This window comes from Panthera tigris, chromosome E3 (assembly GCF_018350195.1).
Source record: "Panthera tigris isolate Pti1 chromosome E3, P.tigris_Pti1_mat1.1, whole genome shotgun sequence".
Lineage (NCBI taxonomy): Eukaryota > Metazoa > Chordata > Mammalia > Carnivora > Felidae > Panthera > Panthera tigris.
In genome coordinates, this window is record NC_056675.1 from 31,811,742 (window position 1) to 31,835,240 (window position 23,499).

At 53.3% G+C, this 23,499-nt stretch overlaps 1 long non-coding RNA gene across 1 annotated transcript; it reads right to left on the minus strand.

The window, feature by feature from the left end:
- Nucleotides 1-14,827: 14,827 nt before the first annotated feature.
- Nucleotides 14,828-20,807, minus strand: LOC122234643. Its single transcript, XR_006212511.1, has 3 exons — nucleotides 20,520-20,807; nucleotides 19,551-19,685; nucleotides 14,828-15,007 (listed from the first exon to the last, which is right to left on the minus strand). It is a non-coding gene; the product is annotated as an uncharacterized LOC122234643 (long non-coding RNA).
- Between the last annotated feature and the right edge of the window lie 2,692 nt (nucleotides 20,808-23,499).

The following is a 23,499-nucleotide window of genomic DNA, read 5'->3' on the forward strand; positions in this document are numbered from 1 at the left end:
AGAGGACTCGGACCCTGGCAGTCTGGCTGTAGACCCCTCATCCATCACCACCACCCATCAAAGCCATTTCCCTTCCTTTCCTCCGTAGTCCAGAGTCCAGCCCCTGGGCCTGGGGAGCGGAATGGCTGCCTCTCCAGGAGGAAGCATCTGAAGGTTGAAATGGAGGGGCAGTAGGCAGTGAGGTTGACCCCCCTCCCCCGATTCCCCTGGGGCCCCTGCCTTTGACTCTGAACTCATGAGAGGCTGTTGGGGAAGTCCATCCAGCCTCTCCCTCCATAGGCCATAGACCAGATGAATCATGGGCCATAATGTTCCCCCAGGGTCATCCATTATTCACAGCTGCCATTCTGGGCCTGGGGTGGCTTTGGGGTCAGGCAGGAATTACTCCCAAGGCCCGGCTCCCCGAGGCTTTTATCCACAGCTGAGCCTGAGCACACAGCCCCCTTGTCTACATCAGAGAGCTGGGGGCTTCCCACCGAGAGAACACGGAGACTCCAGCACGTGCTCTAGGCCTGTGGCCACCAGTAGACAAGGGGCTCAGAGCTGCCTTTGAACCCAGCTTTGTCACTTTCCAGTTACTGATCGCTGGAGGTGCTGTTACTACATTTGCTCCTCCAGGGACGGTGTCCCAGCCCCGTTTAGGGTATAAAGGCAGAGTGACCCCTCAGGGAGTTGCAGCCTCCTGCAGGAGACAGACCCCTGATGTGCTGCATGCAAAAAAGGGCTTCTAATCAGCCAACACGTCCCCCCGAAGAAGCTGGTTCAAGGGAATGATTCATGAAACGGCTGTTTATTGAACACCTGCTATGTGCCCCATAAGCTTCTGTGGTGACCACCAGTCCTGTCCCCACCTCCGTGGCCCTTACAGTCCAGTGCCCCAGGAAACGTGGGGCCCTGCTAGGGGGAGACCTCCCAGGGTCAGTCTGCGGCCACGCTGGGACATGGGCTGGGGGCAGAGGGCTCCCAGGTCTGCGCATGTGTGGGGTAGGGACTCATGAACACCCATCCCTGAAACTACAAAGCCCATGTCCCCCACACCTGCCTGTTGGAAGACTCTGCCTGAGGGGCCGGAGTAAGAGTGGAGTCCCCCGGAACCACTCAGACCTGAGATTGTCTTTTGGCGTGTATGAGTTTATCGTTGCACAACAAACTCCCCAACCCTTAGCAGGCATGTTTTTTCTTGGAGGTTCTATGGGTCAGGTATTCCCGAGTGGCTCAACTGGTTGGTTCCGGCTCAGAGTCCCTCATGAGGCTGCGGACAAGAGGCCATCCAGAGCTGCAGTCACATGAAGGCTTCACGGTTGGAGAACCCACCTCCACGCGGCTCTCACTCACCTGGCTGTAGGCAGGAGGCCTCCGTTCTTTCACGGCGAGGGCTTCTCCAATGGGCTTCTTGAGTGGCCTTGCAATATGGCGGCCGGCTTCCCCAGCCTGAGTGATTCCAGGTAGGGAGCAAGCAGAATGCTCGTCACGGAAGTCACCCCCCATCACTCCTACCATATTCTGTTCCCTAGAAGTGGTCACTAAGTCCAGCTCACAGCTCCACTTTTTGAGGGAAGGGGTGTCAAGGAATTTACTTGAAAATCCCCCATGGAATATACTTGAAAATCCCCACACTGGGTGACCTTGGGGAAGTCCCTTCTGTGTCAGCCTCATTCTTGTCATCTGTGGGACGGGGGTAATGAGCCATCACACCTGCCTCGCAATTGCCCTGGTGACAATGAGACAAGAAGATACAAGTTCAGGGCTTGTCATGTGAGAGACACCCCAATAAACCCCAGTCATTGATAGCACTGTGAGTATTTAAAGGGACTTACCCAGGGTTAGCCCCCATTCTCTTTGCCCAGTGGGTCTCAACCCTGCCTGGCTGCACAGGAGGATCACACACAGAGCTTTAAAAATAGAAACACCCATTTGGGCACCTGGGTGGCTCAGTCAGTTGAGCGTCCGACTTCGGCTCAGGTCATGATCTCAGGTCCGTGAGTTCGAGCCCCGCATCGGGCTCTGTGCTGACAGCTCAGAGCCTGGAGCCTGCTTCAGATTCTGTGTCTCCCCCTCTCTCTCTACCCCTCCCCTGCTCACGCTCTGTGTCTCTCTGTCTCCCAATAATAAATAAATGTTAAAAAGAAATAGAAACCCATCTCTGAAACTCCCACCCCATTTTCTGATTCAGTCGGTCTTGAATGGGGCCTCTAAGTCCCCATCTTTTTTAAAACATGCCAAGTAATTCTTATTCGCCACCAGGGCTGAAATCAGTGGCCTGACCTGGGAATTCTTAAGTCACCCACCAACAGATAAAATGTAAGGAAGAAATTAAAACTGAAGGAAGGGAGGTCCCTATAATTCACAGTACTTCTCAAAGCATGGTCCTCTGCGTCACCTGGGAACTTGTTAGAAATGCACATTCCGGGGCTCCTTGGGAGGCTCAGTCGGTTAAGCGTCTGACTCTTGATTTCAGCTCCGGTCATGATCTCATGGTTCATGTGTGCTAACAGCACAGAGCCTGCTTGGGATTCTCTCTCCCTCTCTCTCCCTCCCTCTCTCAATAGATAGATAGATAGATAGATAGATAGATAGATAGAAAAAAAACAAGAAATCCACATTCTTGGGACCCACCCAAGCCTACTGAGTCAGGAGCCCCATCAAGCTGTGTTTCAGCAGCTTCTCTAGGTGCACAAGCCAGAGACCCACGACTCACTGCTCTCTCGCTCTCTCTCTCTCTCTCTCTCTCTCTCTCTCTCCTTTGCTCCCTTTGGTGAAACAAGTTGCCACGTTGGAGGGGACCAAACGGCAAGGAACCGAATGCTGCCAACATCTAGTGAGTGAGCTCAGACGCAAATTCTTCCCCAGCCAGCCTGCGAATGAGACCACAGCCCAGGCCGAGAGCCTGTGAGAGACCCTGAGCTGGAGGAGGCCACGCCCAGACTCCTGCCCCACAACAACCGTGAGGTAACTTTTGCTGTTTTAACCCGCTAAGCTATGTGGCCATTTGTTGTGCAGCAGATAGATAACTGATAGGAGGGTGGATACTGGCAGGACCGAAGGAACTGCAGGAGTAATCTAGAAGCTGTGTTAAAGGAGATTTGAGAAAAGTTCAAGGCGTAGACCTTGTTTGGATCCCGATTGGGACACACTCATTTGAACAACACATTGTGGTTTTTTCATTGATATTCAGGGAAATTACCACAGGGATCCTGGATGATATTAGGGTATAATTGTTCACTTTTATTTGGTATAATAATACCACGGTTGGAGATAAGCTTTCAGATAATCAAGTGGAGGGGTGCCTGGGTGGCTCAGTCGGTTAAGTGCCCGTCTCTCGGTTTCAGCTCAGGTCGTGATCTTACGGTTTTGAGTTCAAGCCCCATGTCGGGCTCCGTGCTGACAGGGCGGAGCCTGCTTGGGATCCTCTCTCTCTCCCTCTCTCTCTGTGCTCCTGTTCTGCTCGCACGCTCTCAAAATAAATAAATAAACGTCAACAACTAAAATCATCAGGTGAAGGGATGTCTGGTTGGCTCTGTCCGAAGAGCGTACAACTCAGGATCTTGGGGGCGAGAGTTTGAGCCCCACCTGGGGTGTAGAGATTACTTACATAAATACAAAACTTAAAAAAAATCAGGTGGAGAGGGGGTGTATATGTCAAACAAAATGATTGGCCACGAGTTGACGGTTGTTGAGGGTAAGTGTGGTGTTTAGAGGCTCCCTTTCTATTTTCTATGCCTTTGCCAATGTTTGAAATTTTCCATAATAAGAATTTTTTTTTTTTATTTTTTAACGGTGTGAGCCAAATGTGCCCATTTTACAGATGGACAAAGCAAACCCCAGAAGCAGACAGGAGGATTGGAGGGAGTTTGGGATGGGTGGTACTTAGGTCATTGACCCTGAGGGCTATACCTGGGCCCCACCTGTGTTTTGTTCATCCTGGGGAAGGGGCTTGTGCACGGACTCTGGGGTCTGCTTCCCCGCCTGACGCTGGGTGTGGGGAGGGATGCCCCTGCCCTCTGAATCACAACTTTCCGGCACTCCATCCGAAGCACCTGCTGGCTGGCTTTTATGTCTATACCCATGAGGGGCATCTTTTAAGTGCATGAGTGTTAATGTCACTTATGTTCTAATATATTAAGTCATCGCAAGGAGTATATTATCATGTTTTAATTTAGATCTTTTTTTTTTAACAAGATACTTAACCAAAGGGACGAGCCAGGCTCCCTCCCTTCTGTCCCCCAGTCATTTCCCAAAGCCAGCGATCTCATTCATTCATCCATCAGATGTTCGTTGAGTACCTACTATGTTCCAGACACCGTGCTAGGCTGTGAGGTCCGATAGGAATGTGATCACGAGCCTCAAATGAGAGCCGCAGGTGAAATTTTAACTTTTCAAGGAGGTGCGTTTGAAAAAAAAAGTAGAAAGAAACCGGTGAAATTAATTTTTATAATATGTTTCTTTAGTTTACTATATCCAAACCCAGGACGTGGAACCAATTTAAGAATTATTAATGAGATAGCTTACATTGTTTTTTCATCCCGGACTAGCCTGCTGGGGCTGCATAACAAAGTCCCACAGGCTGGGTGGTTTACACACCTGAAATGTACTTGCTCACAGCTCTGGAGGCGGGAAGTTCAAGACCAAGCGCGGGAAGAACTGGTTTCTCCTGAGGCTTCTCTCCTTGGCTTGTAGATGGTCTGCTTCTGGCCGAGTCCTTACGTTGTGTTGTCTCTGTGCCTGTGTCCCTGTTTCCTAATCTCCTCTTATAAGGACGCCAGTCACATCATATTAGGGCCCCTCTTAACTGCCTCATTTTACCTTCATCACCTCTTTAAAGGCCCTGTCTCCACATAGAGTCACATTCAGGTGCGCCTGGGTGGCTCAGTCAGTTAAGTGCCTGACTTTGGCTCAGGTCATGATCTCACAGTTCGTGAGTTCAAGCCCCGCGTCGGGCTCTGTGCTGACAGCTCTGAGCCTGGAGCCTGCTTCGGATTCTGTGTCTCCCTCTCTCTCCGCCCCTCTCCCGCTTGTGCTCGCGTGCTCTCTCTCTCTCTCTCTGTCAAAAATAAATAAACATTAAAAAAATTCAAATACAGTCACTTTCTGACCAAGTGAGCATTAGGGCTTGAGCATGTGAGTTTTGGAGGGAGACACAGTTGAGTCATAGCACACACGGAGCCTTCAAAACCCAGTGTGTATTTGACTCATGTCACATCTCTGTCCCAAGCAGCCCTATTGCAAGTGCTCAGTCGTCACCTGTGCCTGCTGGTTACCCCCTGGGACAGCGCCGTTCTGGCTCAGGGGTCACAGCGGCCAACACGGTGGACAAACACCCCTGCCCTCATGGGGCTTCTTCTCTGGAAGAGACAGACGACAAATAAGGAGGTAAAGTGTATAGTATGCCATGTGCGTTTTAGGGAGAGGGACAAGAGAGAGAAAAGCGTGAGGGGTGGGGGTCCAGGGGTACATTATATGTCCCCTGTGCACCCTTCCAGACATATCCTGTGTGAACACAGGAGACAGATGGATGGGTGGATGGACAGATTAGATATGTCCCCATTCTTTTGGTATATATATTTTACGTTTATTTATTTTGAGAGAGACAGAGAGAGAACACGAGTTGGGGATGGGCAGCTAAAGAGGGAGAGAGAGAATGCAAAGCAGGCCCCATGCTGTCGGCACAGAGCCCTACGTGGGGCTCGAACTCACATACAGCATGATCATGACCTGAGCCGAACCAAGAGGCAGATCCTTAACCAGCTGAGCCGCCCAGGCTCCCCTGCTCCTTTTTATTTATTTATCTTTTTGAGACATAATCAGCATATTAATTTCAGGTGTACAACATAATAATTCGATATTTGCATACATTGCAAAAAGATCACCACAGTAAGTGGCCTTAATATCGGTCACCGCACAGAGTTACAGAGGTGCTTTTCTTGTGATGAGAACGTTTAAGATCTACTCTCTCAGCAACTTTCACGTCCACAATACAGTATTATTAACTGTCGTCGCCATGCTGTATGCGACAGCCCCAGGACTTACTTCTCTTGTAACCGGGAATTTGAACCTTTTGACCGCCTTCACCGCGTCCACCCCCGGCCCCATCCCTGGCCCTGGTGCCTGACCACCACCAACCTGTTCTGTTTCCATGATGCGGCTTTTCCAGATTCCGCGTGTAAATGAGATCACACAACATTTAACTTTCTGTCTGACTGATTGCGCTTCGCGGGAAGCCCTCAAAGTTCCATCCACGCTGTTGAAAATGGCAGCATTTCCTTCTTTCTTTATGGCCGGGTGGGATTCCGCTGTATACGTATCCACCACATTTTCTTTACCCATTCATCCATCGATGGACACGTAGGTCGTTTCCATGTCTTGGCTGTTGGAAATAGTGCTGCAGTGAATCCGTATCTTTTAGCGACGGTGATGTCATTTCCTGGATCTATACCCAGAAGTGGAATTACTGATCACATGGCAGTTCTATTTTTATTTATTTGCTTTTTGAGAACTGCACCAATTTGCGTTCCCACCAGCAGCGCGCAAGGGTTCCTTCCCTTTTCTCCGCATCTTCGCCGACACCGGTTTCCTCTTTGGTTTGTTTTTTGGTTTTTAATTTTTTTATTCGTTTTTTTTTTTTTTTATTTTTGAGAGGCAGAGAGAGACAGAGCGCGTGTGGGGGAGGGGCAGAGAGAGAGGGGAGACCCAGAGTCCGAAGCAGGCTCCAGGCTCTGAGCCGTCAGCCCAGAGCCCGACGCGGGGCTCGAACTCACAAACCGTGAGATCATGACCTGAGCCGAAGTCAGACGCTTAACCGACTGAGCCACCCAGGCACCCCGCCCCTGCCCATTTTTAAATGAGATGTTTGTTTTCTGCTCTTCAGTTGCATGAATGAGATATCCCCATTTTTAAAAATACAGATGGTGATCTTCTATACATGCTGTTCTTTGCGCTTCTTACTTGAAAATATATCTCAGAACTCACTTCCCATCATCACACATGGATAGGCCTTATTCTGTTTGATTTCTTGATTTTAAAGAATAATTTGGAACATATGAAAACATGGTGCTGCCGAGCTAGAGAAACGGAACCTGCCGTTGGTTGAGCACCGACCTCCCCGATCGCCGGCCCACTCATCCGATCATCCTCACAACCCTGCAGTGTGGGTGCTGTTCCCAAAAAACAGTTCAGGTTCATGAGCAGCTTTTATAAACAGGTGGAAAATAAGAACTACTAACTTCAGGGAAATTTCAAGTCCCAGATGGCAATATTACTAGATGGTAGGGTCCGAGAGACCTCCCTGCCAAAGTTACGAGGATAGTAGACTAGTCCTGTATAGTGATATCATATTTCATTAATATGGGGTCATTACAATTTAGCAATATAGTAACAAGAATATAACGTAATCAGGGAGAGCTGAGAAGTTACCCCTGCAGGGATTGAGACCCTGTGCTTGGGGATGAGGCTGTGGTTGGGATACCGGGGCACAAGGGTCCAGACGGGACTCTGCCCCCTCGGATCTCCCTCCAGGCAGGAAGAAGCTTCCAGAAGGGAAGGTGGTGCCAGGAGTCAAGATGGAACTGGCCTGCTGGCCTCCACGTGTGAGATGAGAGATGGGTAGAGGGCACATTCCTATAGCACAACCCACCTTCCAAGCCCCAGAACCTTCTGTGCCCAGCCAGCTAGCCGCTCCTTCCTGTTCAGGGTGATCCGGAGCCGGCAGGCTCCTCAGGGTCTCTACAAATGCTGCGATTTCAGGCAGTGTGCCTGTCCTGTCAGGAAATGCCTGTGATTCTGGAATGGGCCGATGGGCTGACCATAGTACCGGCCTCTGGGGTATGGTGAGGTCGGTGCCTTCGTGTGCACAGAACGCTCAGAGCCGGACCTAGAAGCACTGAAGCTGTTGTGATCACCTTGAGCCCCAACAGGCCCCGTGTGACTCAGGGGAGGGGATTTGCCTGGGACCAGACTGCCCCACACGGAACCGGCTCCTGAGAGAGCATTGTTCTGCGCTCGAAGCCCCGCGGTCTGTGGGTTCAGGCCTGACTGTGCCCCATCCCAGCTCTGAGACCCCCCACACCTCCCCAAGCCCCGCTTTCTCCATCTGTAGCTTGGGCTTGGTCCACGGGCGGCCTGAGCACTCGGCGAGAGCCCTGGCCGACTGGGGTGTGCCCGAAAATGAGGATCATTTCTGAGCAGAGCTGGTGCCCCTCAGGGCTCCCTGCTTGCTGATGCACTGAGGAAAACCCGCACACACTGCCCTGGGCCCCTGCCAGGCCCTGTCCCTGCTGCTAGGGGCCCCCGAGGGAAGGGGTTGGAGCCAGCGAGCATGTCTCCTGCGGGCCCTGAGCTGCCGGGCTGGGAGGCCAGAGGGAAGTGAGCTGCTGAGGCAGGAAGGTGGCCCTAGGCCCTGAGTTTCTGCTCTGATTCCTGGGGCCTCAGCCTTTCCGTCTGTCCTTGTTTTCTCTGCCCCCTTCCTCCCTCCCTGCATCGCAGCCCCACATACTCACAACCGTGCGTGTCTTTCCCGGCCTCCACATCTTTGCATGGGCTGTTCCCGAGCCTAGTGGTCCCCTCCCCAGCCTTTCAGACCCCCTGCCCACTGTCTAAGACTCGCAGGAGGAAGCCCTCCCTGCACCCCTGCTCTGTGGGCCCCACAGGGCTGGGATCAGGTCTATACCAACTTTGTAGCCCGGCCACAGTGGATTCTTAGTAAGCGCTTACTGGAAGCAAACGCATGAGTGCGTGAAGGAATGAACCTGTCTTCCCAGTCCCCAAACTTTGAGATACCAGGTGCGGTCCTGGGGGAAGCTGGGTAGAGAGGGTTCCCACGCCCCGGGCACTCGAGGTCTAAGGGGAGGCAGATGTTAAACAAATAGTTATATAATTACCCCATACAGTCCCTGAAGGCAAATACGGTGCCCCTCGAGTGTGTAGCAGGGGGATGTGACCTGGCTAGGGGTCTGAGAAGGTCTCCTGGAAGAAATGACGTTTGAGGGGCCCCTGGGTGGCTCAGTTGGTTAAGCGTCCGACTTCGGCTCAGGTCATGATCTCGCGGTTTGTGAGTTCCAGCCCCGCGTCGGGCTCTGTGCTGACAGCTCAGAGCCTGGAGCCTGCTTCGGATTCTGTGTCTCCCTCTCTCTGTGCCCCTCCCCCAATCTCCCTCTGTCTGTCTGTGTCTCTCTCAAAAATAAATAAAACATTAAAAGAAGAAGAAGTGACATTTGAGGCCTGATCTGCAAGCTGAGAATCAACAACTAACCAGGCAGAGGGAACCGCATGTGCAAAGGCCCAGTGGTCAAGGAAAACGTAGAGGGGAGCATGTGAGACACCATAGCACAGAGACCAGGGTGGGAGGGTCGGGGCTGAGGGGAGGGTGGTTGAACTTTTACCCTCAGAGAAATGCCAGGACGTGCAAGGATTTGGCATCCCTGGGGTGGGACTCCAGTCAAATTTTAGAACATGGCCGTGTTGTTCTGCCACATGGAAAACAGATCAAAGGGGCTGAGAGAACAGGGAGGAGGCTCCTACAGCCCCTGAGCCACTGGGACTGAGGCAAGGATGGAAGGATGAGGAGTTCAGAGGATTTTGAGCAAAGAGCTACCCCCACCCCCCACCCCCCACCCCCCACCCCCAGCCGGGTGGGGACCGGCTCTGCAGAGAGAAGAACAGGCAGACCCAGGGTGAGGCCTGGTCCTGCCTAAGCAGGGGCCAGGCCAGCCAGGAGCAGCCCCTTGTCAGGAACAAGGTCTGATGAGCCCGGAGTCCCTGGCCGCCCACCAGTCACCAAACAGACAGGAGTCCCCCCAGAGCCAGGGGCCTGGGGACACAAGGGGTGCTGACCCTGTCCCCATGGAAAACATATTCCAGGAGCCAACACCCTTCTCCCTCCCAGAATCCCAGCAATTGGTGCCCTGGGGAGGAGACCTTTGAGCCCCACCCTGCCGTCCCTCCTGGGAGCTGCTGGGTGACCCTCGCTGGGCAGGGAACCTCACCTGCCTTCTGGCTGAGAGCCCGCTGCCGTTCCCAGGCTTCCTTGGGAACCCGGGGCTCCTTCCCAGGAAGCCCCTGTCCTGCTTAGCCCAGCCCCCCGCGGGGAGTGTCCTTTCAGCCATTCAGGAAGCACATGCCAAGTCCTGGGGACAGGTCACCACAGGAAGAGCTGACATCCTAGAGAAGGAGGCAGGGCACATGCAAGTTAATAAGGTAATTGTATGAGAGATTTCAGAGAGGGATCACTACTGGAACAGTGATGTGATGGGGGCCAAGCAGAGGTGGGGGGAGGGGAGAGTGGAGACTATCATCACCGTGACCCTGGAGGTGTGGCAGGTTTCTCTCCTCTCAGCCACCAGAATCTCCCTTCCACTTGAGCATGGAAAGCCCCTCACCCGCAGTGCCCTGTGTCAGTCCTTTCCCAGGGTCTTTCCAGCATCACCCCTTTCCCCCATTGTAGGTGTTCCCTCGGGTGGGGTTTCCCCAGGACCTGAGCCAGAGAGGGGAGCTAGTGCTCAGGGTGAAGGCCACACGCGTGGACCTCCTTCCACCTGCCGGGTCTGAGCCCCCCAGAGCCTCACAGCTGTTGCATTTTGCAGATCAGGAGACCCAGGCAGCCAGCGAGGCTTCTCCAGGCCACGTGACTCAGAAGGCAGGAGTCAGGATTTGAAATCAGCTCAGTCTCATCCCAAAGGCCTGTCAAACCCTGTCAGAGCCTCAGGACAGTTTTGGGTGTGTGTGTGTGTGTGTGTGTGTGTGTGTGTGTGTGTGTATGTTTAATGGTTATGTATTTATTTTGAGAAAGAGAGAGAGTGTGTGCTTGTGAACCGGGAGGGGCAGAGAGAGAAAGAGAATCCCATGTGTAGAGCCCTACTCGGGGCTCGAACCCACAAACCGTGAAATCATGACCTGAGCAGAAATCAGGAGTCCCGTGCTTAACCGGCTGAGCCACCCAGGTGCCCCCTCAGGACAGTTTTCTGATGGGAGTTACAGATTCTTCTGTCCCTTTCCTACCCCTCCCTTCACTGTCCCCCTTTCCCATGGTGGTAAATGTCGCTACCAGCTCCCCAGTGGCTCAGTCAGACACCCCAGAGCCGTGCGACTCCTCCCTCACTGCCCTTCTTCCAGGGGCCGGTCATTAAATGCCCCTCAATGGGCCTCGTAGCAGCTCGAACCCCCCCTATGTAGGTAGAGGTTGTCTCTCCCTCCCTCTTGGGAAATTGTGGCAGGTTATCACTGATCTCGAGAAAGCCACACTGGGGTCTGTGGGCACCTTTCTCTAAAGATACAGCTCACGTGATTGCTATACATGCGACGTATCTCTAAGCCGGGCCAGCGGACAGTTCCCCGGGGTCCCTAAAGAACACCCCAGGCCCTGCCCGCTGGCAGTTCCTGAGAACTGTTCCTCAGAAGCTCCTGAGGTCGCGGTCCTCACAGCCCGCCCCTTCTGCCATGAGAGAAGTCAGAAGAGGGCTCAGACTCACCACCCTACCTTGGAGCAGTGCCCTGATGTGGGGTAATATTCCAAAATTGATTGTGGTGCTCGATACGTGAATGCACTGAAGTCCACAGCGGTGTGTGCTTGAAATGAGCGAATTGCATGGTATATGAATTACATCCCCATCTGTTGAAAAAGCCCTCAGGTTGAGGGAGCCTGGGTCGCTCAGTCGGTGAGGGTCCGCCTTCGGCTCAGCTCATGATCTCATGGGTCTTGAGTTCGAGCCCTGCGTTGGGCTCTGCACTGACAGCTTCGGATCCTCTGTCCCCGTCCCTTCCCTGCTGATGGTCTCTTTCTCAAAAACAAAAATAACCATTAAAAAAATAGATTAAAAAAAAAAAACCTTCAGGCTGTCCTGTGTCCTCCTCCACAGAGGTGGGGTCCAGATCGGCTCAGACAAATGAAAAGTAAAAAATACCGCGTAAACGCTCAAATGCTACCTCGTAGCAGTAATCAGAGCTAGGATTTCTTTTTCACGAGTGACATGCTAGGCTCTGTTCTCAGTGTGGACTCCTGTGGCTCACAATGGCCCCGTCAGGCTGACATTGTCATCCCCTGCTTGACAGATGGGGAAACTGAGGCACTTAGTGGTACTGTGACTCGCCCAGGTCACAGAAGTGTCAGAGGCAGGGTTTGAACCACACAGGGTAACCCAAACCCTCATTACCCACTCCCCCCACCACACTCACAAAAGTACAGAGGATTATAGTATAAAAATCAACAAGTGTCACCACACAGTGGGCCAGTGGGCGGGTCCCGCCGTGTTCTTCTCCGCATCGGTAAACCGCAGGCTGGCCCCGTTCCTGACACAGGGCGTTGACTGCAATCATGTGAAGTAGGTCTTCTGGGAAAGGTGCAACTTCCTCCACGTTTCTTTCTTTTCTTTCTTTTTTTTCTTTTCAGGTGCAGCTTCCTCTAGATGATCTTGATTTGGGGCCAGCCCCGCCCACTTGCCACCCTGGGGAGGGTAGGGGGCCCTCCCCACGGCTGCTGGCTTATCCTGTCATAAATCATATCGTTAGGTCATTTCATCCATAAATCCTTCAGAACATATCTCTAGAAGATAAGGACTCTCCCTTCAGTAACCACATTTTCGTGGAATTACCCTTCTCACACCTACCCGAAGTTCATGATCCCTTAATATCCTCGAAAATCCCACCTTCCTATCATTGTTTCCTGAGTGTATTTTGATGGGTGCTTGGTTCACCCTGGGAGACAAAGTCCTACATTGCTTTTGGCTGGCAGATCTCCTAAATCCCTTTTAAGCTATAATGATTCTCTCCTCTTTATTTCCTCGCGTTTTGATCATTGCACACAGTGTGGAGTCCTTGATTGATTTGCTGCCTCTTTAATGGCCTCCAGCAGAAGTGGGGGGGGGGGGTGGGGGATGGGTGAGGTAGGGGATGTTTGAGGGGAGGGTTTGGCCCAGCCTCCAGGCCTTATGGAGAGCCTGGGATTTCCACTTCAGTGGTTGTCTGCAAAGAAATAAAATTAGGTCTGGGTAGAAAACCGGAGGCACGTTGACGTTGGCAGCAGCTAAATATATTCATTTGTGCATCTCCTGAAGGTGTTGTCAATCCCACCTTCAAAGCATGTCTACAATCCGCCGGCTTCTCAGAGAGAGAGCTGATGGTGGCCTGGGTCAGGGTGAAGACAGAACAGTGCCCAGGAATATTCTGGAGGTAGACTTGGTCAGGTGCTGTATGGATGAGGAGGGCGGGAGTCATGCCAGGCTTACTGCTCCTTTTTTGCTGGGAAAAGCAGCCTTCTTGCCTGGAGCTCATGTACCCAGACTCCTCTCCCCAGCTCACAGCTGCAGCTGGGGAAATCTCAAACACACACACACACACACACACACACACAAGATGAGGGTGATTCACGCTCAGCATGGGCCACCAGCACCCCACTCTCAGCCTTCCAAAGAGCCAACAAGAGGAAAGCGGGGTGGGCAAGGGGAATGACCAGAATCAGCTGCCAGAATCAGCTGCTTCCCAGTGGCCTGACCTCAGTCAGCGTAGTGCCTCTCTGAGCCTCAGTTTCCCCATCTGGGCAGTGAGAATGCCTCTTGTCTGGGCGCCGTGAGGAATTCAGTGGTGATCCCTGCTCTTAAGGTGGTGGTCTTGGAGAGAGCCTGGTTGGCCCCAAGCACATCAGGAGGGTGTGACGAGCGGCCAGTAGAAAGGCTGGCATAATGACACCTGGGTCTGCACCTCCCAGCCGGTCCCTGATCAAGCCTGAGCACCCTGGGTATAGGCACAGCTGAACCCATGAGGGGGGTAGTGATTGGGGGTGCTGTCCGTGGTTCTGAACGCTCCTCCTCCTCCTCCTCCTCCCCCCCTCCCCGCCCCCCGACCCGACTGGCCTTTGCCAAGCTTGGGCTGTTATCCTCATTTTCCTTTTTTACTTTGATGCTGAACATCCAAACATTAATGAAGAGGCAACTGAGAAGATGGCTAAGGGCATGGACCCCAGTTCAGATCCTCATACAGCCCCCTACCCATTGCATGACCTTGGGCAGCTCGCTGAATCTCCCTGGCAGTCGCTTTCCTTATCTGTAAAATGAACATAACATACGGCCCTCCTAGGATCATCTTACACACTATCTACCTGGAATCAGCTGTTTCTCATGGGAGTCCTGTTCCTTTGGGTGATCACTGGGAATTAGGGACCACAGTCTGGACATTCAGGGGTGCTCACTGCCACTGGGTTTTCACGGAGTCGGGGCTTCAAACTGGAGGACGTGAGAACTCATTCACATTCAAGATGACAGGGTTGTCATTTAACTCCTTCGATTCTGCCTTTGTATCTCTTTTTCTCTTCAGCCTATATTATAAAGGTAATAGTTTCAACATAATGATACCACTATAATCACTACCTATAAAATGATGGAGGGCAGTTGAAGATTGCCTTGTGGTTCTGTTTCTTTGTGGTTCTCTGGTCCTTAGGATAAAGCCCATTAGGGATGTACAACCAAAGTTCTGTTTTAAAATCACTTCCAATCATCCTTTTTAGTGTGGTTGCCAACTTGACTTTCAGCCAGGTTTACTCGTTTTTTGTTTTTTTTTAAATATTTTAGGGGATTCCTTTTTCTTGTCTTTGCTTTACACTCTTGTAAGCTGTTTAGATGTATAAAATAAGAAACAAGATACACTCGGGGAGGACTAACTTCCACTCCCCTTCCCTTTACTCGTTGCCTCCCTCCTCCACAGGTGACCATTTTTGTTCGTTTATGCTTTATTCTTCCATTGTGTATTTTTTGAAAAAAGAAGCAAGGGTGTATATACCCCACGCACATATTCAAAAGATGGCAAACACACTTCTGTCCCGTGGATTTTGTTTTTTTATTTTCTCACATGAATCCCACATCCCGAAGATCACTCCAGGGCAGTGGCAGAAAAACTTCCCTGCTCCTTGTCACAGCTGTAGAGTGCTCTCCTATGTGGCAGTCCACGGTTTATTCAACCAGTTCCCTCTCAGTGGATGTTTGGATTGTTTCCAGTTTTCTGCTGTTTCTAGCAGTGCAGCAACAAAAGCCTGGCATGCAGAATTTCATACTTTGGGCAGTGCATTTTGAAGACAGATTTCTAGATGCTCTCATAGAATTTTTGGTTTTGTTAGCTCTCCTAAGACTGTTGTTTTAGAGCAGTTTTAGATTCCCAGCAAAATTGAGGGGACCTCATGGGATTTTTAATTGTAACTGTGGCACATGTTATGTAGGAATTCATGATGCTATCGGGGGAGGGGGGGTTGTCACAAGGGCTCTGCCCTAGTCAGGGCAGTCACTGAGGACTTCCCTGAGTCCTCAGTCACTGAGTCACTGAGTCACTTCTTCAAGTGGTGGTCATGCTGAGATCTGAAGGAAAAGTGGGAAATGGTTAGATGATGAGAGGAGGAAGAAGTGTTCCAGGCAGCAGCATGTGTTAAGGTCCTGTGGCAGGTGCGAGCATGATACATGTAAGCAATTGACAGAAGGCCCATGAGGCTGGAGCTCAGAAAGTGAGGGGAGTGAGGGGGCCATGCCTTTGCGGTGAAGTTGGTGGAGATTTGAAAGAAGAAGATGAACGTGGGTGGTAATTAGGAGATAAAACGCACAGAACCTGGTCATTCTATTCGTTGGGACATAGATTCACCTGCCACTTCAGAGTCCCAAAGTGCTGGTTTAAACAAGATAGAACTCTATGTCCCCTCTTTCGTATAGTCCTGGTGTGAGTGTTCTCCTTCTGGTTTGGCTGGTCCAGGGTGTTAAGGCCCCGGGCTCCTTCTGCCTTGTTGCCCTGCCATTCCCATGCTACTGCCTTTGCTCTTGTGGTCCAAATGGATCACACCATGTCCTGCACTATGACGAGTGGGAAGGGAAAGCAGAAGGGAGAGCAGGGAAGGGGGAGGACCTCCCGGGGAGTTGCGTGCCTCTCGTTTGCCAGAATTTAATCGGTTGAGGACACCTACCTAGCTACAAGAGAGGCTGGGAAATGTAGTTTAATTCTGAGTGGCCATACCCAGCTCCACATGAGAGGTTCTATCACGCCGGGGAGAAGGGATGGCGGAGGCTGGGGCTCAGCCGGCAGTCTCTGCCACTGGGAGGGTTTGGAGGTGGGGGAGGGGAGCAGAGGGAGGTGGTAAGGAGGCCTCCTCGCTCTCTGGCTTGTGCACACGTGTGGGTGGAAGTGCCACTTGCTGAGACAGGAAGCAGAGGGGGGCGGCTCTTTCTAACCTCGCACCCCGTAGGGTAGCACATGAGCTAGCTTTGTGCACGGCGGAGGGAGCAGGATCCCGGTGTTGGGGGAACGGAGGCCGAGGTAGGGAGGAGCATCCCTGTAGCAGAATGCTCCAGTCGCAGCTGATCGGGAAGTCCCGGTGTCCCCTGACTGGTCTTGGAGAAGGGGGCCACCTCCAGCTCCCCGTGAAAGCACTGCCTGTATCCCCGGGCAGGGAGTGGGTGGGGGCCGAGGGACCAGTATCCACTGTTGCCGACTGCTTGCAGTCCCCTCTGGGCTCTGGCTGGGATAAGAAGGACCGCCGCCCCTGCAAGCCGGGGGAAGGCAGCCCGACTCTGTCCCGGGACTAGGAGACACGCTGAGCTGAGTTCAAACTGCAGCTCTGCCCTGTTGACCTTCGGTAAGTTGCTTAACCTCTCTGAGCCTCGGTCCTCTCCTGTGTCCAATGGCAGTGAGGCAGGGCCTGCCTAACGATGGTGAGGACACGGAGTGGCGTGTGAAGTACCCGGGTGGCACTGGCACACGGTCGTCGTACTCGGAGTGGCTGTGTCCCTGCGGACCTGCAGAGGGACAGCGTCCCCCAGCTGCTCCGGGCCAGTGCTGGCACTCAGCTTGTGGCAGCCCTGGAGCGGGTAGGATGCACTGGGCCCTGCTCTGGGATGGAGTCTGAGAGGAAGTCGGGCTGGAGAGGAGGTGGTCACACGCCGGCACCACAGTGCGCCCCTCGGTCCCACCCAGGACGATCCCAGGTGCCCAGTTCCCAGAGGTTGATGGGAAAATCACGACACGCAAACAGGATCCTTCACAACCGGACTTATTTCTGTCTGCACCAGGTCTGAGGGGGAGGAGGGTCCCACAAACCCTCTTGCCTGTAGACAGTGGAGGAAGCTGCACACGCAGAAGTCGGGCTGCTGAGCTGCAAAGCCTGGCCTCACCACTTCCTCTCTAGCTCTCTCACAGGCTCTGAGCCTCAGTTTCCCCACCTGTCAAGCGGGGGTAATGAGACCGCTTGCCCCACAGGAGCGTGGGATGATGTTTAAATAGCTCAGACATTTAAGTAGCACGGTCCAGAGCTGGACACACAGAGAGTGCTGACGAATGTCACAATTGGCGTCCCCGCCCCAGGGGGATGTTGTGTGCGGTCAGCTGGACAGGCCAGAGGCGGTGAGGGGCGCGAGGGCAGGGGGTGGCTTGTGCGCAGCTTTGCAGCCCCTGAGAGGGCGGGCACATGAGTGCAATCAAAGGATCCGCTTTTTGCAAAGGGAAACCCACCACTCCCGTGCAAACATAAGATCCTTGAGCGTGTGTCAAAGATTTTCTTTAACGCCTCAATTAATGAGGGAACTAATACGACGTAACGACCGACCTCAAGGAGAATTAAAAAGCACACACACGTGGGCGATCAGGACCGCTGCCGGGGATGTACAAACAGGTGCAAAGCTGGTCCTTACCCAGAGGGCAGTAAAGTGTATCCGGGCACAATCTGCATTACCATCGGCTTGCTACGACGTAAGAGTTGTAAGATGCCTTAAAGTTGAGAGAGGCCGCGATAACCACAAACGACGCACAGAGAAGGCGCCGGTTATCTATTTGCCTGTTTCAAATGTTTCATCTTTCCTGACGGTATGCACACACTGACACATGTGCACACGCACGTATGTGTCTGTGCACACACAGTCATGCTAACGCGTGCCCAGATCACATAGACAGGTCTCACGCTCACACTGTATGTGTGTGTGTGTGTGTGTGTGTGTGTGTGTGTGCGCGCGCGTGTTTCTGGGTGTCTTTCTCAGTCTCTCAGACGCTTTCCCTCTCGGATGTGACACTGACATTGACTCAGACTCCCACTTTCAAGCCTTTACTCGGGCTGCCTCCCCTGCTAAGCACACCTCCTCGGGCTTCTCTGCCCCCTGACACCCTCTTGAGCGTCTCTCAGAGCTTCCCGTGACCGCCTCTCTGATCTAGAATGCCTCCAAGCCTCGGTCTTTATGTCCCTCTGCCTTCCCTGTGCCTCCACCGGGGGCCGTGTCCGGTGGACCGAGACATGGGCTGCAGAGTCGTTCAGTCTGGGTGTGGATCCCAGGTCTGCCGCTTCCCCGCGCAAGACCGTGCGCAAGTCACGGCATCTCCCTGAGCCTCAGTCTTCCCACCTAGAAGGTGGGAGAATAGAACCAACCTCCTGGGGATCTTGCTTTGTTTTTTTTTTTAAAGATTAAATTAGCAGAGGAGGGGCGGGCTCTTCTTGGCAGAGGGTCTGACATACATTAACTGCTCAGTAGATGTCAGCTGTCATTGCTGCTGTGAAAACAGGCCTCGAGTACACATTTCCTGGGTGGCTGTGACGCCCCCTGAAGACAATGCCCATGAAAGGGCTCTGTCAACTTGTCTGCGGGGAAGGGGTTGCCTATTAACAGCGGGGTGTGTAGGGTGTGGGGTGGGGAAGTAGGGGGCGGGGGGATGGGGAAGTGGGGGGGACCTGGGGCCAGATGGCTGTGACACCGATGGATGGGACAGGATGCGGGCAGCCCTGGGAAGTCTGGGGGGCTGAGAAAAGCTCACGCCAGATCCAGGCAAAACCTGGGTGCTCGGCTAGAGGAAGAGCCTGGTGCCCGTGTTAGGCAAGGGGCCTGGAGGATTGAGGACAGGGAGCGCAGGCCTCCCGGCTGGGTGACCTTGAATGGCCTCGGACACAATGTGCCCTAGACACTCTTTCCTCGTATCCCGTCCTGAGCCCCCACATCAGGCGCTCGGGTCCAGGCGGTGACAGTTTGGCAGGTAGAACCAACGATGTGACCCCCTTCAGTCCTCACAACCACCTGAGAAGTGTATTACTAGTATCCCAAGTTGGCATCTGGAGAAACCGAGGCTCCGATCAGGTGAAAGGAGCCAAGCCCTTTCCACGTCCCACGAGGCCAAGAGGCCCCTCTCAGTGGCGCTCAGTCGCCATTCCTGTGCTCCCAAGCTCTGGCTCGCTCATCCAGATTCGTGCGTTCAACCGTTCGTTTGTTCCTTTGTCCACGCACCAACCCCCAACTGATTTTCTTGCTCTATGCCAGGCCCTGGGAAGGTGCGGGAAACACCCGCGTGCTCAGACACGGCCCCTGACCTCACAGAGCTCACGGTCCCCAAAGGCAGAGAGACCAAAAATAACCCGGTACATCCCCACCCAGCATACCCCCAGTATATCCCGACCCAGCGTGCACAAGTGCCGAGACTAAAGGAAGGATTCTGGGGGCGTGGGGGTAGTCAGGAATGGCTTCCTGGAGGAGGCGGAGACTGGGCAGAGGCTTGACGGACAAGTGGAAGGAGGGACCCACTCTTCTCTGGGCAGCGCAGGGAGTAGGGAGGAGAGGTCTTTTCACCTGTGCCCTGGAAGACGAGTTGTGGACAGAGATAAAGGTGAGGTCTTTCAGGCAGCAGGAACAGCAGGTGCAAAGGCCCAGATGCAGGAATCACACAGGAGGAGGGGGTACAGAGCGAATTTAGCATGCAGGAAGCTAGGATGGAAAAGGAAACGGTAAATGATTGGATTAGAGACAAGACAGGGCCTTGCACTACAAGATTTTTCTCTCCAGTTTTACGGAGATATAATTGGCCTAACACGGTACTAATTTTAGTTGTCTGACATAATGATTTGATATACATATATATATATTAATTTTTTTAATATTTATTCATTTTTGAGAGAGAGAGAGAGTGGGGGAGGGGTAGAGAGAGAGGGAGACACAGACTCCCAAAGCAGGCTCCAGGCTCCGAGCTCTCAGCACAGAGCCCGACGCGGGGCTCGAACTCACGGACCGTGAGATCATGACCTGAGCCGAAGTCAGACGTTCAACCGACTGAGCCTCCCAGGTGCCCCTGTATATATATATTAATATCTATTTATTTTTCAGAGAGGGGTAGAGGGGCAGCGGGGGCGGAGGGGGGCGGTACCGAGGATCTGAAGCAGGCTCTGTGCTGACAGCACAGAGCCCAAAGTGGGGCTCGAACTCACAAACTGTAAGATCGTGACCCGAGTTGAAGTCGAAGGCTTAACCAGCTGAGTCACCAGGTGCCCCGAGATAGGTCTACATTGTAAAACGATCGCCACAGTAACTCTAGTTAACATCTTTCACCACACACAGTTACAACTGAGTTTTCTCGCGATGAGAACCTTTAAGATCTACGCTTGGCAACTTTCAAATATAGGACACGGTATTGTTAACTGTAGTCACCATGCTGTACGCGACATGCCCGGGACTTACCCGTCTCATAACTGGAAGTTTCTACCTGTGGACCACCTTCACCCATTCCACTCCCTAGCCCTACCCCCGCCTCTGGCAACCGCCGACCTGTTCTCTGCGTCTACGAGTTCAGCTTTTTTAGATTCCTCGTATGAGATCACACTGTGTGTCATCATTGCCAATGCTTGTTATCTCTGTCTCTCTCTCTCTCACAGCCATTCAAACAGATGTGAAGTGAAATATTTTGAATGCTGGGCAGGGCGTGACTTTATCTTTAGGGTGCTAGGGAGCCTTGGAGTGTTGCGGGCAGTGGAATGGCTCATGAGATCTGTTGTTTTAGAAAAAGAACCTTGGCTGCAGTTCCGAGGGTGGATGGGAGCGGAGCCTGGGGGCCATTTGAAGGATGAGGGAGGAATTCGAGAGAGAGAGGCTAGCCGGGGGAAGGGACCCAGGGGTGGGCGGGTGGAAATGGCAGCATTGAGGATGCAGAATGGACCAGGCTCCGGGGCAGTCATTTCCTGGGCAGATGTTAGCCCAGAGAGGCACAGATGTTCTGCTCACTGGCCATTCAGCCGGCCGTTCTGTCGCGCTCAGCGTGGGCTACAAAAACAGCCCTGAGGGAAGGACTCTGCCCCTGTTGACCGGGCGTGGGGAGTGTGGGAGAGAAAGGGAGGCACGCATGGGGCGCTTTCGTACACGCTCAACGGTTTGTGGCTCACATTACCTGTATCCGATCCTCATCACAATCCTGCGGGGGGCTGGGGGGGGGGGGTTAGTATCAATGCACCTGGCAGGCAGTGTTGGGATTTAGGCTGGTGGCTGCATGTGGGGGGGACGAAGCAAGGCGGCAGTGATTGGGGATGAGAAGGATGGGGTTTTCTGGGATGCTGACAGTGTTTCGGTTCTTGCCCTGGGTAGTTCCCGAGTGTGTTTTCTTTTATTTGATGTTTACTTATTTATTTTGAGAGAGAGAAAGAGCGCGCGGGGGGGCGGGGGGGACGGGCAGAGAGAGGCAATCCCAAGTAGGCTCCGTGCTGTCAGCAGGGACCGTGACGTGGGGCTCAGTCTCACAACCATGAGATCATGACCTGAGCCGAAATCAAGAGTCCGACGCTTGACCAGTTGGGCACCCAGGCACCCCGCCCCCACCTCCAGTGTGTTTTCTTTATGAGGGTCCGTTGAGCCGGGACTTAAGTAAGATACGTGTCTTTATTTCTGTAAGGGTTTTATGCCTCAACCCAAAATAAAGATATAAAAAATACGTCATATGCATTTTACAAATGACAGAGCATCGGGTTAAGTTTTGATGCGGTCAGGGGCACACTTAAGTTTCCATTAGTAGGTGGAAGAGCCCGGATCTGAAGCCGGGAGTGCCCCAAATCTGGAAACTGGGTTCTGGTCTCTCTCGGGGTGATTTTCAACGGACCTGCCCTTCCCCGAATGACCTGCAGGGGGAAGCAGAGAGCAAGGGATGCGCCACGGGGGCCAGGACGCACCCGGCCAGAAGGGGGCGCTGCTGTCACAGGAGGCGGGCGCGGGGGCGTGGTTGCTGGGCCCGCCGGCCTCGGAGTGGGGTGGGGGGAAGGGAACGCAGGACTGGGCAGTCCGCAAGGGGCCAGCTCTCACCCCGTTTTACAAAGAAGGACCCCCGAGGGCCTGGGAGCCCGAGTCTCCCAAGGGGTACATTACAACCTGAGGGTTCTCCCAGTCCGGTGCTCCTGCCAGGGAGCACTTGGAGATCAAGAGTGGGGTTCAGGACCCCCAGGTCCCCCCTTAGGAGTAAGCCTTTCTGGTTTCACCGATGCTCAGCCCTGCTCTGCTAGGGGGGCAGGGGGATGATGGCGATGAGCCTCGGGGCATGATCCAGGGAGCAGTCAAGCCTCCTTGAATGAAATGCAGGGGCTTTTCCCTGCCGGTGGGCACCCACTATGCCACCATGCCCTGTATAAAGGGGAAGGGGAGGGACGGTGCCAGGTGGCGCCTTCAGGCGGGGCGTCCTGCAGCTCCTCTCTTGACCTTTTAAATTTCCTAACTGGAGTTTCCGGAGCGGTAGGGGGGAGGCCTCTGAAGGTGCACACACGTGGGCACCCGTGGTGCCCCGTGAACAGAGGGCAGAGGACCCAGGCTGGTATAATGGCCCCCCTGCGTGGCCTGGGTTTCTTCCTGCTCGCCCGCAGGGGGCTTTAGCAAGCACAGCCTGCAAAGAGACGGGTGGGAATCCGGTGTGTTCAATCGGGACAGCTGCCCCCCTGTGGCCCCGCGGCTCTGCGTCCCCTCTCTGAGCCTCATCTAGTAAGTGGAGGAGGCCGGGCCCCATTCTGCCAGCAAGCAGCCTCGTGTGGGAAATGAAAATGCCTCACGCAGGCCTGGTGCACAGAGGGGGCTCGCTCTCCTCTGGCAGACCCTGTTTAGCTGGCTGGAGTCTGCAGCCTTGGGAGCCAAGAATTTGGGGCTTTGCTGATAACTGGTTGTTGTTTTTTTTTCTTAACTGGGAGTAAATCTCCCATGCAGAATTCCAAATAATTTGCCTCCATCAGCCTGGCGAGAAGGTTAACACCAGCGGTGATCAGTCATCTTGAAGGCATCTACCCTTTAAATTAAAAAAAAAAAAAAATTTTTTTTTAATCTTCCTTTATTTTTGACAATGAGAGAGAGTGCGAGCAGGGGAGGAACAAAGAGAGACAGAGAGAGAGAGACACAGAATCTGAAGCAGGTTCCAGGCTCAGAGCTGTCAGCACAGAGCCCAACATGGGGCTCGAACTCACATTCATGAGATCACGACCTGAGCCGAAGTCGGACGCCCAACCGACTGAGCCACCCGGGCGCCCCAAAGGCATATACCCTTTATACGACTGTGACAAAATGGCCCTTGTTTGCTGTGGTCTCCTTCCCCAAACGCTCAACCCTGTTCTGATCGCAAGGAAAACATCACACAAATCCCCATGGACGGACATTCTACAAAGTACGGGACAAATACTTCTCAAAACCGTCAAGGGGATCCAACCAGGGAAACTGTCCCCAGCCCAGAGGAGCCTAGGGACCCGTGATGGCTACACATAATGTGGGGTCCTGACTGGGATCCTGGAAA